Source organism: Giraffa tippelskirchi, chromosome 14 (genome assembly GCF_054371585.1).
Source record: "Giraffa tippelskirchi isolate mGirTip1 chromosome 14, T2T-mGirTip1v1.2.pri, whole genome shotgun sequence".
NCBI lineage: Eukaryota > Metazoa > Chordata > Mammalia > Artiodactyla > Giraffidae > Giraffa > Giraffa tippelskirchi.
This window is the reverse complement of record NC_137288.1, coordinates 63222444-63240268: the sequence shown is the minus strand read 5'-3', so window position 1 is coordinate 63240268 and position 17825 is coordinate 63222444. Positions and strand designations below refer to the sequence as shown.

Genomic DNA, 17825 nt, shown 5'->3' with positions numbered 1-17825 from the left:
CAAACTATTTTCATATGTAAAGCAAAATATAAAGAGAAAGAGTCCTTTTGGACTGAACCTGCTAGGATCCTGTCTACTGCTAAAGAAAGTTCGAGAGAGGCAGGTATACAGTGACCTCCAAGAACAAGGCCAAAATATAATGGCTCTGCCTTTCGTGTACCAAAAAGGACTTAAGACAGCGTCCACCCCTTGGTGTTGCCACTACTAATGATAGTTGTGTTCACACACATAGCAAGGCTTTTCAGTAGGAGATTCCATCAGCTTCCACATATATGAAAACTGAAATGCACCCTTGCTATGCTAGAGGAGGCTGGGGAATGTGATCACCTGGAAACCCTTTGTGGTCTCCTGGAACTCCCCAAATGTTTCTGCCTCTCTTCCCATGATATTCATTCATCCCCTGTCCTGATATTTATGATTTCATTTGCAGTTCCATAATATCAAGTCTCCAGTGGACCATATCTTGTCAGAACTCTGCACCATGACCCATCTGTCTTGTGTGGCCCTACAGGGCATGGCTCGCAGTTTCATTGAGTTAGACAAGGCTGTGGTCCATGTGATTAGATTGGTTAGTTTTCTGTGATGGTGGTTTTCAGACTGTCTGCCCTCTGACAGAGAAGGATAACAGGCTTATGGAAGCTTTCTGATGGGAGAGACTGACTGAGGGGGAAACTGGGTCCTGTCCTGATGGGCGGGGCCATGCTCAGTAAATCTTTAATCCAATTTTCTGTAGATGGGCGGGGCTGTGTTCCCTCCCTGCTATTTACCTGGGGCCAAACTATGGTGGAGGTAATGAAGATACTGGTGACCTCCCTCAAAAGATCCCATGCATGTACTGCTACACTCAGTGCCCCCAACCCTGCAGTAGGCCACCACTGACCCATGCCTACACCGGAGACTCCCAGACATGCACAGGCAAGTCCGGGCCAGTCTCTTGTGTCCTGTTTACTTTGCCAACAAAGGTCCATCTAGTTAAGGCTGTGGTTTTTCCAGTAGTCACATATAGATGTGAGAGGTGGACAATAAAGAAAGCTGAGCACCGAAGAATTGATGCTTTTGAACTGTGGTGTTGGAGAAGACTCTTGAGAATCCCTTGGTCTGCTAGACCCAACCAGTCCATCCTAAAGGAAATCAGTCCTAAGTATTCATTGGAAGAACTGGTGTTGAAGCTGAAACTCCAACACTTTGGCCACCTGATGAGCAAAGCTAACTCATTTGAAAAGACTCTGATGCTGGGAGAGACTGATGGCAGGAAAAGAAGGGGACAACAGAGGATGAGATGGCTGGATGGCATCACTGACTCAATGGACATGAGCTTGAGTAAACTCCAGGAGTTGGTGATGGACAGGGAGGCCTGGCGTGCTGCAGTTCATGGGGTCACAAAGAGTCGGGCATGACTGAGAGACTGAACTGAACATCAAGTCTTATCCTAGAAGGGACACTGATGATGGGCAGGGTCATGTCTGCTGCAAAACATTAAATCAACACTTAGGATACTGAGCAGATAGTAGAGAAGAATTATCAGTACTTCTTGAGGTGTAAGAATCTTTCTTTCATATGTCTATTTAAAATTATGGGCTAGACAATTTCAGCAAAATTTGATATAATTTGCTACTGATAAAACAGAACAACCTACCTCTGGCCCCAGTTACTCTTCACTTTCTGCTTCATTCTGTTCAAGGGTTAAACTATGTTTTGTTTTTTTTTAATATATATATATATATTATTAAAGTATAATATATACATATATTATATGAAGTATTGAAGTATATACATACATATTATTGAATATATAAATTATATATATATATAATTGAAGATTTACAATGTTTCAGATTCACAGCTAGGTGATTCAGTTATATAAATACACATGTATTATTTTGGAAATTATTTTCCATCATAGGTTTATTATAAGGTATTGACTATAGTTCCCTATACTATACAGTAAATCTTTGTTGCTTGCTGCATATCTATTTTTAATTAGGAATCTAGCATTCTATTCATACTAAGAGGTTAAACTATGTTTCTTAACTAGCTATAAGAATGATGCCAAAACCCAGGGCCATTGCCAAAATGGTATGTGTGAAAGGTACTAGGCAGGAGAATTCGTTTCAGTGGGGATAGTGCACTTACCAGGGAAAGGTGGCTTTTGCCAGCTGGTTACCTGCCGCATGGTAAGTGACAGACGTTGTAAGATGCACAAGCTACGTGTGCATTTTGGATGTACCAGAAATTGTACCCAAGACACAAAACTGAGCACCAAGGACTGTTTCACAACAGTTTCCCCCATAATGTTTAAAACCAAGCCTTATCCATTCGTCTGCTGATGGACATCTAGGTTGCTTCCATGTCCTGGCTATTGTAAACAGTGCTGCGATGAACATTGGGGTACACGCATCTCTTTCAATTCTGGTTTCCTCGGTGTATATGCCCAGCAGTGGGATTGCTGGGTCATATGGCAGTTCTATTTCCCAGTTTTTTAAGGAATCTCCACACTGTTCTCCATAGTGGCTGTACTAGTTTGCATTCCCACCAACAGTGTAAGAGGGCTCCCTTTTCTCCACACCCTCTCCAGCATTTATTGCTTGTAGACTTTTGGATAGCAGCCATTCTGACTGGTGTGAAATGATACCTCATTGTGGTTTTGATTTGCATTTCTCTAATAATGAGTGATGTTGAGCATCTTTTCATGTGTTTGTTAGCCATCTGTATGTCTTCTTTGGAGAAATGTCTGTTTAGTTCTTTGGCCCATTTTTTGATTGGGTCGTTTATTTTTCTGGAATTCAGCTGCAGAAGTTGCTTGTATATTTTTGAGATTAATTGTTTGTCTGTTGCTTCATTTGCTATTATTTTCTCCCATTCTGAAGGCTGTCAGGACATGGAAGCAACCTAGATGTCCATCAGCAGACGAATGGATAAGGAAGCTGTGGTACATATACACAATGGAATATTACTCAGCCATTAAAAAAAATACATTTGAATCGGTTCTACTGAGATGGATGAAACTGGAGCCCATTATACAGAGTGAAGTAAGCCAGAAAGAAAAACAACAATACAGTATACTAATGCATATATATGGCATTTGAAAGATGGTAACGATAACCCTATATGCGAGACAGAATAAGAGACACAGATGCATAGAACAATTTTATGGACTCTGAGGGAGAAGGTGAGGGTGGGACGTTCTGGGAGAATAGCATTGAAACATGTATATTATCATATGTGAAACAGAACACCATTCCATGTTCGATGCATGAGACAAGGGCTCAGGGCTGGGGCAATGGGATGACCCAGAGGGATGGGATGGGGAGGGAGGTGGGTCGGGGGTCCAGGAAGGGGAACACATGTAAACCCATGGCTGATTCATGTCAATGTATGGCAAAAACTATTACAATATTGTAAAGTAATTAGCCCCCAACTAAAATAAATAAATTTATAAAAAAAAAAAAAAAACAAGCCTTGCCTGTCCTGCTAAGTAGTGTGTGGCTGCCTCTCCCTCCGCCTAAACCGTCTCAGACAAGACCTCCCGACACACAGCTCCAGAAATAATGCATACACTCGGGGCTTTGAAAAAACCGAGGCTCTTCAAGCTGATTACCTTGGTTAATTAATATATCACTCCATTTCTTTCAAAACTCATTATGTTCACAAAAGGCCTGTTGGACCAACAGAAGAGGAATGAAAATAAATGACTAGGGAAGCATTACTCAAGAAAAAAAACATCATTTACTGATGGAAAAAACTAATATGAGGATTACCAAAATCCCTAATGACTTTCCCTCACAGGGTCTACATTTAAAATCATTTCTGAGGGCAAAAATGAAAACTATGTCTCTGCTAAGATCTTAGAACTGGAATTGAATACAGAACTTCTGAATATGGGAAATATCCTAATAACTGCCACTGTTGTGCAATAATCTTTCACCTGGGAGGTGACAGTCTAAAATTGTTTTCAGCAGACTTAGGTGGATATGCTGTTCTGCCATCTGGGAGATGGCCTCTGTTTTCTCATTTGTGAAATGGTGAAATGGCACTATTAATGTTAGATAATACTGAGTTTTGACCATATGCCAGGCACTGGAAACAACCTCAAGATTTGTGGTGAGGATTAAACAAGAATATACATATATATTATGGGATATCTATCTATCTATCTATATAGATAGATATACAGATATATATACCCACATATCTATCAGTTCAGTTCAGTTCAGTTCAGTCGCTCAGTCGTGTCCGACTCTCTGCGACCCCATGAACTGCAGCACACCAGGCCTCCCTGTCCATCACCAACTCCCGGAGTCTACCCAAACCCATGTTCATCCAGTTGGTGATGCCATCCAACCATCTCATCCTCTGTCGTCCCCTTCTCCTCCCGCCCCCCATCCTACCCAGCATTAGGGTCTTTTCCAATGAGTCAACTCTTCGCATGAGGTGCCCAAAGTATTGGAGTTTCAGCTTCAACATCAGACCTTCCAATGAACACCCAGGATTGATCTCTTTTAGGATGGATTGACTGGATCTCTTTGCAGTCCAAGGGACTCTCAAGAGTCTTCTCCAACACCACAGTTCAAAAGCATCAATTCTGCGGCGCTAAGCTTTCTTCACCGTCCAACTCTCACATCCATACGTGACCACTGGAAAAACCATAGCCTTGACTAGACGGACTTTTGTTGGCAAAGTAATGTCTCTGCTTTTAAATATGCTATCTAGGTTGGTCATAACCTTCCTGCCAAGGAGTAAGCGTCTTTTAATTTCATGGCTGCAGTCACCATCAGCAGTGATTCTGGAGCCCAAAAAAATAAAGTCTGACACTGTTTCCACTGTTTCCCCAGCTATTTCCCATGGAGTGATGGGACCAGATGCCATGATCTTAAGTTTTCTGAACGTTGAGCTTTAAGACAACTCTTTCACTCTCCTCCTTCACCTTCATCAAGAGGCTCTTTAGTTCTTCTTCACTTTCTGCCATAAGGGTGGTGTCATCCGCATATCTGAGGTTATTGATATTTCTTCCGGCAATCTTGATTCCAGCTTGTGTTTCTTCCAGCCCAGCGTTTCTCATGATGTACTCTGCATATAAGTTAAATAAGCAGGGTGACAATATACAGCCTTGACGGACTCCTTTTCCTATTTGGAACCAGTCTGTTGTTCCATGTCCAGTTCTAACTGTTGCTTCCTGACCTGCATACAGGTTTCTCGAGAGACAGGTCAGATGTCATATCTATATGGGTCTATAAATGTATATATGTATATACATATATACTACACACATATACATCTATATCTATACACCATGCTTAGCATGATCCCTGATACACAGTGCATATCAAATAAACATTCTTTCCTATTAATAAAATGGCTCTTATAGCAGTAATAACAATGTGTGAATATTATTCTCTTTAAAAAGAGGAATACCAATGGGCAAACACTTGAAGCACCAAAGTACAATTATAGAAATCTTATGGATGACTAGAATTACCATGAAAAAGATGACATTAACTTGTTTGGTAAGTAGTCAAGTTGGACTTTAGGCTCAAGTTTCTAAGTTCCAAGAATTCATAGGCCAGGAAAATACTGTTAGTGCTACTACTAATAAGGCATTATGTAGAATCACTTCATCCTCTGATTCTTTTTAAGCCATGTGACTGTATTCCTGGGATGGAACCTTTTGCAGAAGCTGAGAAAGAACTACCTGCTCTAAGAGTGCATCATTTCAAAATGAAGACTTGCCCTTTATCTCATGTAACATCTCCTCTCTCGAGACAAGAAAACAGAAAACCTAGCCAACTCTATTCTTCTTTTACCTCTACATTTGTTTTTTCAGGAAAATTTAAGAGATTGGTTCTGAATCATTTACATTTAATTTTCCCTTGTTCTACACACTATCTATCATCCTAGAAGACATCTGAGCTTCTGCAAAAATCCTCTGGTTCTCAAGAACTCCAAGCTTCACTTGTGTTTAATCATTGTGCTGAAAGCTTATCCACAGACTTATTATTCGGAAAACCCATTAATTGATTTCTTCCTGTCATTGTCAACACTGGTAGATGTCTCTCTTTGCATTACTATTGCTTGTCTATTATCACAAGGAAAGTCCACTCTTTTCCTTGGGAAATGCAAAAAGTCTCAGTCAAACAGAAAGGCAGGAAAGTAATTTTGAAGGCAGAGTTCAGTTCAGTCACTCAGTCGTGTCTGACTCTTTGCGACCCCATGAGCTGTAGCACGCCAAGCCTCCCTGTCCATCACCAACTCCCTGAGTCCACCCAAACCCATGTCCACTGAGTCGGTGATGTCATCCAGCCATCTCATCCTCTGTCATCCCCTTCTCCTCCTGCCCTCAATCTTTCCCAGCATCAGAGTCTTTTCAAATGAGTCAGCTCTTCGCATCAGGTGGCCAAAGTACTGGAGTTTCAGCTTTAGCATCAGTCCTTCCAATGAACACCCAGGACTGATCTCCTTTAGGATGGACTGGTTGGATCTCCTTGCAGTCCAAGGGATTCTCAAGAGTCTTCTCCAACACCACAGTTTAAAAGCATCAATTCTTCGGTGCTCAGCTTTCTTTATAGTCCAACTCTCACATCCATATATGACTACTGGAAAAACCATAGTCTTGACTAGACGGACTTTTGTTGACAAAGTAATCTCTCTACTTTTCAATATGCTGTCTAGGTTCCTCATAAGTAGGTCATAGGCAAAGCAGATGATCTGAATATATACATTCAGTTTTGTTTTACAATTGCCTTGCATTTTGCTAATTTTCCAAATGAAATTCTGTGAGTCAATTTCTGAATCAAGCATGCCAACAGTAGGCATGAAAGAAGACGTAACTCTAAAAACAGTCATTTGCAGTCTATGCAGTCATTTCTGAACATTCAGCGTCCCCTCCCACCCTGCCTCCACCATCCTCCTTCCTTTCTATCATCAGTGACCTTAAGAAGAGCTTTTGTGATCTTCATTTATGTTATATTATATTATATTATATTATATATATATATTATGTTACAGCTTTGTATAATTTTTAACTACTCTTGGAAGAGCCTCTAGACTCTTTCTCTACACCACAGGATATAAAAATGGCATAAATAAAAATAAACAGCTAGCCAGAAAAGTAAAAAATCTATTTGACACCAATATGGCAAAAATAATACCCTTAATGTATAAAAACAAGTGCTATCTAATAAACCTAAGTAAAATTCAATGAGATAAACAATAAGATACAAATAGAAAAAGATAGGCAAAATATATAGCATGACTCACAGAAGTACAGTTGTCTAATAAACATATAAAACATACAATGAATATAAAAGCATTAATCTCTGTAGTAATAAAAGACATGCAGTTTAAAACATGATAAAATTCCTGACCAGACTGTTCCAGATAATACCCACTACTGGATGGTGAAACAGCACTTGTATAAACTTAGAATAAACGGTGAATGGCTGCTACATTTCTCGAGAACCATTCACAGGTATCTACAACGAGCTTTTAATATTCATTCTTTAACTCACAAATTTTGTCTATTCTAAAGCATGAATCATTCTTTAGAATAGATAAATAAGAATGAAGAACTGGGAACATGCCATGCAGAACTAGGGAAACGACTAAAGTTATGATACAGCCCTATGACGACAGTCTAGTCCAGGAAAATTTAAATTCGATTTGTGGAGAATTTAAAGATGAGACTATTCTGATATAGTCATGAGTGACAAACATTAAAAAAGAGTGAAAATTAAAGGTGAAGGAGTCAAAGTGCCTGATTTCCAACTCTAGACTTGCCTCCTACATGGGCACCTAAATACAGCATGTTATATAAAAACAGAATCTCATCCCTGCCTCCGCTTCAGTCTACTGTCTCTTGTGTCCCCACCTTCATTAAGTCACCATCAATCACCCACAGACCTAAGACAGGATTCTGTACGCCATCTTCAATATCTTAATTTCTATCACCTCCCAGGTCGAATTGGTCATTGTTGGCTATCTCCAAAACAGCTGGCTAATTTGTCGCCATCACCATTCTAACACCGGAATTCTGGTTCACACCTAAAAATTTCCTAACCTAAATACTTGAAATAGTCCTCAAACCTCAAACCGTCTCTCTGACTCCAGTTTTATCTCAGTAAAATCTGTTCTATAAATTTGACCAGAATGTTCTCTCTAAAATGGAAATCTGATTATGGCACTTTCCTGCTTAAGGCTTTTTAAAAGTTTTCTGTCACTTACAAGATTAAGTTCAGAATGTGTGTAACTTGGTAACTAAGGCTTTTGATATTTTGGCGCTAACCTACTACTTCAGCCTCATCCCCTCAATGTCAATAGCTTTTCTCTATTTTCTATAATTTATATGATTAATTTATACTGTTAGATTTATTACGTTAAGAGGAAAGAAGAAATATATATCCTTACAAAATCCTTCCTGCCCTCTTCCCAGGAAGGGTTAAAAAATCCTGCCTGCTTTCCTTCCAGGTCTTTTAAACTGTAGACTGTGATCTTTTACAGGGTCATAAAATCAATTTATTGGTTCATAGCATGAATTTTAAGTATAAGAGCAACAGAGACAGAACAGAAAATTTCATTCATTGCATGAAGGTAGGGTAAATATTTCTTTTTACAACTTTTGCTTCAATTATATGTGGGTCACAGGCAAAGGAAGTTTGAAAGTCACTGCACTATTCTTAGCTTCTCAGTATTTTGTAAGTAATTTTATTATAGCACATAGATCACGGTGTCTGTTATTTATCTCTTTCACCTACTGACTGTGTGGCCCAAAAAGCAAAAAAGTATCTCCTACTCATTTTTATATCTCTGAATATGAATCTATCTGAAAATACGTTAAACACAGGGAACCACTCAGCGCATGTCAGATGAAAAGTGTGTGTGCAGGCAGCATGGGGATCTGTTGGTTTGGGTGTCAGTGAGTCGATCTTAGATCCTCACCCACAAGCCTGTGGTTCCAGAAGGGTCTAAAAGACAGCATTATTTGTCTCCCCTAAAATCTGACCTCAAAGCATGGACAGGGGAGACAGCTTTACTACTGCAGAGCTTTAGAATAAATTTTCATTTGTTTCTAAACTCCATCTTCAGATTCTTCCTGTAAAGTTCTAAGGTATAATTCTGCAAATTTTAAACATTTTGTTTGGAACTGTCCCATAACAGGAAAATAAATAATAAGCAGGAGACCAGAGAATGAGCTGGCTAGGGCAGAACAGAGAAGAGAAACAAGAAACAGCAGCCTAGGGAAAGCAGACCTTGAAGCTGGAGCAAAGGGAATTGAGGATCTGCCAATATTGACCCAAGTTCTTATCAGGACATTGGCACCTTAATGCGGGTCTGAAGCCCCATCAGTGATGGGACAGAGTGTGAAGTCGGCGGTATCATCACAGCAAGGGCAGGAATGGAGCAGAAATGCGCTGAGGACCTAAAACAGGCCGAGGCGGCCCAGCTCATTGGTCAGGCTCTTCCATGCTGCTTACACTTCTGCTCTGCAATTTCAACCACTTTGATCTTGAATTTATACTCTGTGCCCAGTGAAATAATCATACTTGGCTGCCCAAAGACTTTATCTTTCAATACAGTGCATTACTTAGGTTTCATTTCAGCACAACAAGATTCTACCCTTAGATCCTGAAATATCATCCTTTCTCCAATGCTACACACTGCCTCCCTCACTTACCTGCCCCTTAAGTAAATCCAAATTGTTTACAACAGAACTTTCTCATCTACTGTAGTTTCGAAGTTCTGCCTTCAAGAAGCAATTTATGCACTTCCCAGGTAGTACAGTGGCTAAGAATCTGCCTGCTAATGCAGGGGACATGGGTTCGATCTCTGTTTCGGGAAGATTTCACATGCCACGGAGCAACTAAGTCCATGCGCTACAACTACTAGCTTGCTTGCTGCAACTACTGAAGCCCGTGCACCCTAGAGTCTGTGCTGTGTGACAAGAGTGCCCACTGCACTGCAAAGCTTGCACACGACAACGAGAGAACAGCTCCCTCTCTTTGCATCTAGAAAAAAGTCCGTGTGCAGGAATGAAGACCCAACTCAGCCACAATTAAATAAATATCTTTAAAAAAACCAATTATTGAAGTAAAAGAGGCAATTTATAATTTCAAGTGATATGATCGCAGTTCAAACATGATCTGATTTTTTTGTCTTAATGAAGCCCTTTAACATGAATTCAGCAACACTAATTATTTCACTTAAAAATAATGAGTGCCCCCCCTTTCCTCCTTGTTTAAGTAACACCTTGTATTTGAGATGCTAGCAAAGGTTACAATGCCAAGTTGTTCCTCATGATTTTTTTTAAATTGATCTAAATATGTTCCCTAATAACAGGTATATAAGTTTGAATAGCCCTGGTATGTCTGAAAAGCACTGATACTATTTTATCCAAGCTGAAAGAGACTCAGGAAAAATCTTCCATTTTTTCTCTGCAGCAGACTCCCAATGATACAATAGCCAGGCAAGAAAGAACAAGTAGAAACATTTCATACACTGCATGTGAGAAGCTACATGTATCACAGACTCACACAACTTTAGATGGAATGGACCTGATAAACTGCTTCCATTTTACTATTTCAACATCCTCATTTTATAGGGAAGGAAACCAAGGCCCAGGGAGAGTACAGAATTTCTAGATTTGTTTAAGATATTCAATGAAACAGATGTAAAACCTATGACTATAAGCCAGTTTTCTTCCACTGACTTCAAGTGTTCATCTAGAATGACCATTGATGGCTGGAAACTGTAAAATGTGGAATAGAGGGAACTGTGTTTTTTAGTGGGTTCTGAAAATTAAGCAGTTTTTTCTTTGCTAATTACTTATGTGCTGGTTACTGTAAGATACAATTTAAAGATACATTTTTCCCAGGAGAAGCTAATGGTAAAGAACCTATTTGCCAATGCAGGAGACATGAGATGCAGGTTCGATCCCTGGGTTGGGAAGATCCCCTGGAGGAGAGCATGCCAACCCACTCCAGTATTCTTGCCTGGAGAAGCCCATGGACAGAGGAGCCTACCGGGCTCGATTCGGTATATAGGGTTGCAAAGAGTTGGACATCACTGAAGGGACTACATGCACGCACAATTTAAATAGGCCACTTGGTTAAATTAGCAAGATGATGTAATAGGAACTGTCAAACTTGAAATATAATTAATTGTATCCGTTCACTTCAGTTGCTCAGTCATGTCTGACTCTTTGTGACCCCATGGACTGCAGCACGCCGAGATTCCCTGTCCATCACCAACTCCCAGAGCTTGCTCAAACTCATGTCATTGAGTTAGTGATGCCATCCAAACCATCTCATCCTCTTTCATCCCCTTCTCCTCCTGCCTTCAATCTTTCCTACCATCAGGGTCTTTTCTAAGGAGTCAGTTCTTCACATCAGGTGGCCAAAGTATTGTAGCTTCAGCATCAGTCCTTCCAATGAAAATTCAGGACTGATTTCCTTTAGGATTGACTGGTTTGATCTCCTTGCAGTCCAAGGGACTCTCAAGAATCTTCTCCAACACTGCAGATCAAAAGCATCAATACTTCGGTGCTTAACTTTCTTTAGAGCACAGCAAAAATTAACTTTATATTCTCCTACAAATTTGCTAGCTGGTTTCTGAACAACACTTCATTTATCTCAGAGTAGAAACTTTATTCATAGAGGACTTCATATCATCACAAAATTCAAGGCCCTCAAGAAGGTCTCAAGCCCAAGGTTACCAGACAGAGATTCAGCTCCTTGGAGTGAACTCCAAGATGAAGGAGCAGATTTCTACGCTGTTTCAGACTTTTACACACATTTCCATTCCCCTTCTTCAAGGTTAGTCAAGAAGTCTAAAAGGAGATGAGAGTTCCTAAGGAGACTCATTTTACTGTGCTCTTTGAAATGTTGGTCTTGGCACATCTCCTCAACCTATAACCAATTTCCTTTTCCATTTGAACAGAAGCAGTAATGGTCTAAGGGTATGCTATTGCCAAACATGGTGCAAATCCCTCGCGTGGATTTCATAGCCAACTTCAGTCCACAGATCCAGGATGGAGATGCTGTTATTATTCACATTTCATGGAAAGGAAAACTAAATCTCAGAGTGGTGAAGTCCTCTGTCTCAGGTTGTGGCTCAGAACCACATCTGACTTGTGTCCTGAATCCTTGCTCCTCACTACATCATGTTTCTTCCAAGATTCTTAGCAGCACCCAAGCCTACACCACCCCAATTCCCACACACAAAACCAAACACACATGCAGGAAAGGCTTCTGGCCATAAAAGATCTCAAAGCTAAAGAGAATCTCCAGTATTTGGGTCTCACAAGAATGAACAGAAGCCCCATATCTAAAGTGAACTCTGCAGCTGGCAAGGGAGTCAAAAGGCCATCATTGCTAATAATGGCTTCCCTGGCGGCTCAGACAGTAAAGAATCTGCCTATAATGCAAGAGACCCAGGTTCAATCCCTGGGTTGGGAAGATCCCCTGGAGAAGGAAATGACAACCCACTCCAGTATCCTTGCTTGGGAAATTCCATGGACAGAGGAGCCTGGCGGTCTACAGTCTATGCGGTGGTGAAGAGTCGGACATGACTGAGAGACTAACACTACTACTACTATTGCTAATAATAATTATAGCTGAAAACAGTCATAACAAACAGGACAGCAGAGATGAGAGTGAACAACAGAATGTTAAATTCATTACACAGTTTCTACTATAAATTGTTTCAATAGGCAAAAGTCCCCAGATTAAAAAAATGTTACTAAGACCACACAGATAATAAGCTGTCGAGCCAGGGTTTAAAACCAGATCTTGTAGATGACAAACTTCAACTCTATCTACAACACCTTGATTACTCATTAGGAAATGGACATGTATTCATTACACTATTGAAAAACATCTATGAATAAGAAACATTTAATAGAACATCACATTCCCCTGGCACCCAAGATAGGTTTGTTATACAGTATGTGATGACAATAGTGAGACCATATGATGCTTGCAGCAATGTTATTCCCTTGTATGACTCCAAATAAACTGCTTTGTGTATATGCATTTTAGCTTTGCTACAAGAGTAGGTACATAGACACCAGCGATAGGAAGCAAAATTCAGTATTCCCTCTGAAGAGGAAATGATTATTATTTAAAGAAAGACCATCTTATAACATTATTAAAGTAGTACATATATTATAAACCATTCTCTACAATCTTTTTTCTTTTCATATGGTCTTCTGTGAGTTAGATTTTTATGTTTTATAGTGTTCTCAATTTCTGATCAAATTTAGGTAACTATTTCCACAGAGATAATTATGAACATAAATACATTCACCTTCCTCAATGAGCATGAATAGCTTATGTATACCCTCTGAATTCATCTGGTATCCTTAATCTATTTCTTATTTGATGTTTATTACGATATTTTGTGAAACTTGTTTCACAAAGAGTCTATGTGAAACTCGATAGACTCTATGAAAATCTCCAGGTGCCAGAATTTTTGCAGTCAAGCTGTGTGGAATTCCAGATAAATCGGAAAAGAAAAGGCCATGGCCATATTGTTAGTGCTTTGTTCTATTTTTTAGTACTTTGTTTCTGCAGTTTCTACAAGAAAAAGCATGGGATTGGCAGAGATTCCCCTTTTACTCTTATTTAAAGGAAGGTGAGTATTACTATTACCAAACTATTACTATCATGTAAAGGAGGTTGAATGCTTGAGTCAGGCTTCAGTGGCTTAAGGTAAAGGGTAACAATATCTAAATGGTAGCTGTTAAATTACCATCACTGCTCTGGCTTTTTCAAGAGCTTCCTTAACCAAGAATGAACAAAACACTAATGTGGCCGTTCATGGTCATTTCTGGAGATTCACAGGAAAAATAACTTATGGGCAGGTTAACCTGTAGACACTTCATAAATCTCAGATCACAAGCTGATGTGGGTTTTTCTTGTCACTAAGAAAAGACAAACTAGGCATTTCTCTAAGTGATCCATTAAAGTTCTGAATGGAAAATGCTCAGGACAGTAATTTTAGCTGGTTCCTCTCTTCTGGAAATAAAGCATAAATTTAACTGCACAGGAACTATTCATCAGCAGCTAATTTAATTTCACATTTAGACCAATTAGAGAAAGGGGGAAAAAAAAAACCCTGAAGTTAAGCACCTGTTTATAAAAGGTCCTTAACTAAAATTGCTCAGAGCTTTGCAATAACAGCTCTTTTCTCAGAAGGATGTTATGACTGAAGACAGAGACTGTGTGTATACGTGTTCAGTCGTGTCCGAGTCTTGGTGACCCCATGGGCTGTAGCCCACCAGGTTCCTTTGTCCATGGGTTTTTCCAGGCAAGAATACTGAAGTGGGTTGCCATTTCCTCCTCCAGGGGATCTTCCCAACCTAGGGATTGAACCCGGGTCTCTCATGTTTCCTTCATTGGTGAATTTTCACCACTGGGAAGCCTAAAGACAGAAGTTATCTTCTGCTAGTGATACTTGCAGAGGAGAACGGAGGCAGGCTAGGCAGGGCCGGACACGGCTGCTGCCTGCAGATCTATCTTAACCATCAGTATATGCCAGGCATTGTTTTGACGGCTTTACATGGACTTCACATTCACCCTACTATTCTATCTTCCTTTCTTCAGCTTTTACACATTTTCACCTTTGTATGTAGTTTTGCTTACTAATTCATTTACTCTAATAAATATTAGCTGAGCATGTATCTGAGATATGTGCTGACTACTGAAGGGAACAGCTAGATATTGAATTCATGGAGATGGTGGATACAAAGTACCTAAACTGGTAACCACAGTAGATAAACACTAAACCATTGCTGAGGAAGTCAGTGAATGAACAAATGAAAGGAGTGGAATGGGGGTCCCCAACCTCCGGGATCTAATGCCTGATGACCTGAGCCATAGCTGATACAATAATAATAGAAGTAAAGTGCACAATAAAGGTAATGCACTTGAATCATCCTGAAACCATCTCTCCGACCCCAGGCTGTGGAAATATTGTCTTCCTGAAAACTGGTCCCTGATGGCCAAAAGGTTGAGGACTGCTGGGGTAAAAGACGAGAAAGGGAAAGCTCCTTTGGGGAACAATCACATAAGACAAAGACACAGAGGTCATCAACAACTGTTGGGAATGTTACAGGAATGAAAGTATTTTAGTTTGTTTTGAGCACAGAGTATCTTCTAGGGTAAAAGTGCTGACAGCATGCACACACATACACACACACACACAGACATACACACACAGAAATTCAAGCCCATTCTTCGTACTCTTGACTGTACAACAGAAATTTTGGGAGACAAAGCAATCAAGCCCTCCTTCCTTCCTCACTGGGATTTTAGAGAATTTGCCTATGTTGGAGCAGCTCAACATTCTTGATGAGTCAGATTGGTTTCAATTTTCATATTTAATGCCAGAACGTGACTTTCTACATTTTTAAATTAGAGTTGTATGATGTATCATTGCATACAATGCTCTTCCAATTGAGAATCAGAATGTTTCTTCTGAGTAAATGATAAATCTGGGATAAGGCAAGAGATTGCAACTTCCAATCCAGAGTTATTTTATGTGTAGCACCTTATGGCAATTTACAAGTTCCATCCAAGTCATCTTCCTATAGATAAAGAAAAGAAAGCTCAAGAGGAAGAATGACTAGCCCAAGGTCATAATTAACAGCTTAACAGGCTCTAGGATCTATATCTTTTGGACTAAAATACAGTGCTATTTCCATACTAATGCCACCAGAGAACAAAGACACTTCAACTTTTCTGGAAAATTCTATAGCACTAACAGCCTTTACCGTCTCTCTTATGGATTTAATACCTAACAGTCACCCTTATAAAGTTTTCTGCAGGTTGGGTTTTGGATCTGATCTGGTGTCCCCAGGAACACTTACAGGTAACTCCTCAGAGTGTCTCAAATGCCTCACAAATCAACTTGGTTTAGCCACTAAATCCTTCTGCACTGCCCTAAATTGTTCAAAAAAGGCTGGGTTAGTAGATGTCTGACCACCCCCATTCTATTTAAAACTAAGAGACAAGACTTCTACACACCAACTTCTCAAATTCACATTCTGAATCAGGCAGAGAATGCCAAATGAATTTTCAGGTTTTCCACAGTTAGTCCACTGAGAAATGATACTGTTGTGTTAAACACTTAGCAGCAAGCCACACTTTGCTCTTACACTCTTGTTCTGATGAGTTATTTGAAATTTCATAATGCATGATAAAGATTAATTATATGATATGATTAATAATGTCTCAAAAGAGCTAAACCAGGACTGGCATTTCATTATTTTCCTATATTATTAATAAAAAATTATGGAGCAGATTTGGTTTACTAATTCCTTTAACCTTGGACAGATCTTTAATGTGTGTGTTGTGGTTTCATGTTTCTTAAATTCTAAGTCTGCTTGTACTTTACCCCCTCTCTTGATTGGCTTTGATATCCATGTTCTTCTTATAGTAAGGAGGATCACAGTCCTTATACCACTGACATGTAATTCTTAATTTATGGAAAGCTGATGGCTGTCTAGAGCTAAAAATCTAGATTTCATTTTAATCAAGGTCCTAACACGTACTTCTGTCCAAATTCAGTTCAGTTGCTCAGTTGTGTCTGACTCTGTGACCCCATGGACTACAGCACGCCAGGCCTCCCTGTCCATCACCAACTCCCAGAGCTTGCTCAAACTCACGTCCATTGAGTCAGTGATGCCATCCAACCATCTCATCCTCTGTCATCCCCTTCTCCTCCTGCCTTCAATCGTTCCCAGTATCAGGGTCTTTTCCAAGGAGTCAGTTCTTTGCATCAGGCAGTGAAAGTATTGTACCTTCAGCATCAGTCCTTCCAATGAATATTCAGGACTGATTTCCTTTAGGATTGACTGGTTTGATCTCCTTGCTTCTGTCCAAAGGCAGCCACAAAGGGGATAAAGTAGAGCTAAAAGCCCCAACCTCTCCCTTCAGCTTTGTATCAGATTGTTAATTCCACAATGACAGGGTCCCAAGAAGCTGATAAATCAATATGGGACGGAGAAAGAAAAAGACTAAAACACATTAGTTTCCTACTCTTAAATTTCTGTCTCTTATACAAACCTGCCCACAGTCCACATAAAATGCACATTTCAGGTAATAAGACACTTTATATATTCATCTTTTTAGACCACATCAAAGCACTGGGTCTGAGTTAAGACTCCTGAGTTCAAGAGAGCCTTAGGCTCTTCAATCAAGGCAACTGATTAAGGTTAGTTCAAAGATGATGTGGTGTTATTGTCCATTTTCTGTCTTGCATTTGTTTATACTACAGGCAAACTATTTCCTTTTCTTGGTTTCCAAACAACAAGCTGAGCTGTTCTAATACTGGCCCTTTACATATTCAGTTTCTCTCCTGTGTCTTGCCCCTATCGTTAATAATGCCTGATTAAGGTACAGGAATAAATACAGCATTTATATTTATTCAAGTAAACATGCCATAAGTGTCCAGTCCATTCTAAATAGCCTTATATCCTAGTAGGATAGAAAATAAACTGAACGTGATCTCTGTTCTTGAGGAGCTTCTGGGGGTTTAAAGGAAAGAGTTCAACAATTTTTAGCTTGTAATATGAAAAAGGAAGATAATCTCAATAATCAATACCTTCAACAGAAACCAAAAATCCATTTGAACATGGGTTCTCACTCTCCCTAAGTTCTATTCTGCAAACTCTACAGGTTTCTAATGAATGATCCAAATTAGGAAATGTGATGCAAACACACGTGCCTCATCGATCCCAGGTGTTTGGTTCCTAATTGCAAAGCCTGTCACCTGTCTGGGTAGAGAGAAAAGAATGTTTGGGGGAAAACGTAACCAGGGTGTTAGCATAACAT

At 39.8% G+C, this 17825-nt stretch overlaps 1 protein-coding gene across 1 annotated transcript in view; it reads right to left on the bottom strand.

Moving 5' to 3' along the window:
* The window catches only part of DCC (DCC netrin 1 receptor), a 1991552-nt gene that overhangs the window by 1191748 nt on the left and 781979 nt on the right, over positions 1-17825 (bottom strand). The window lies entirely within an intron of this gene.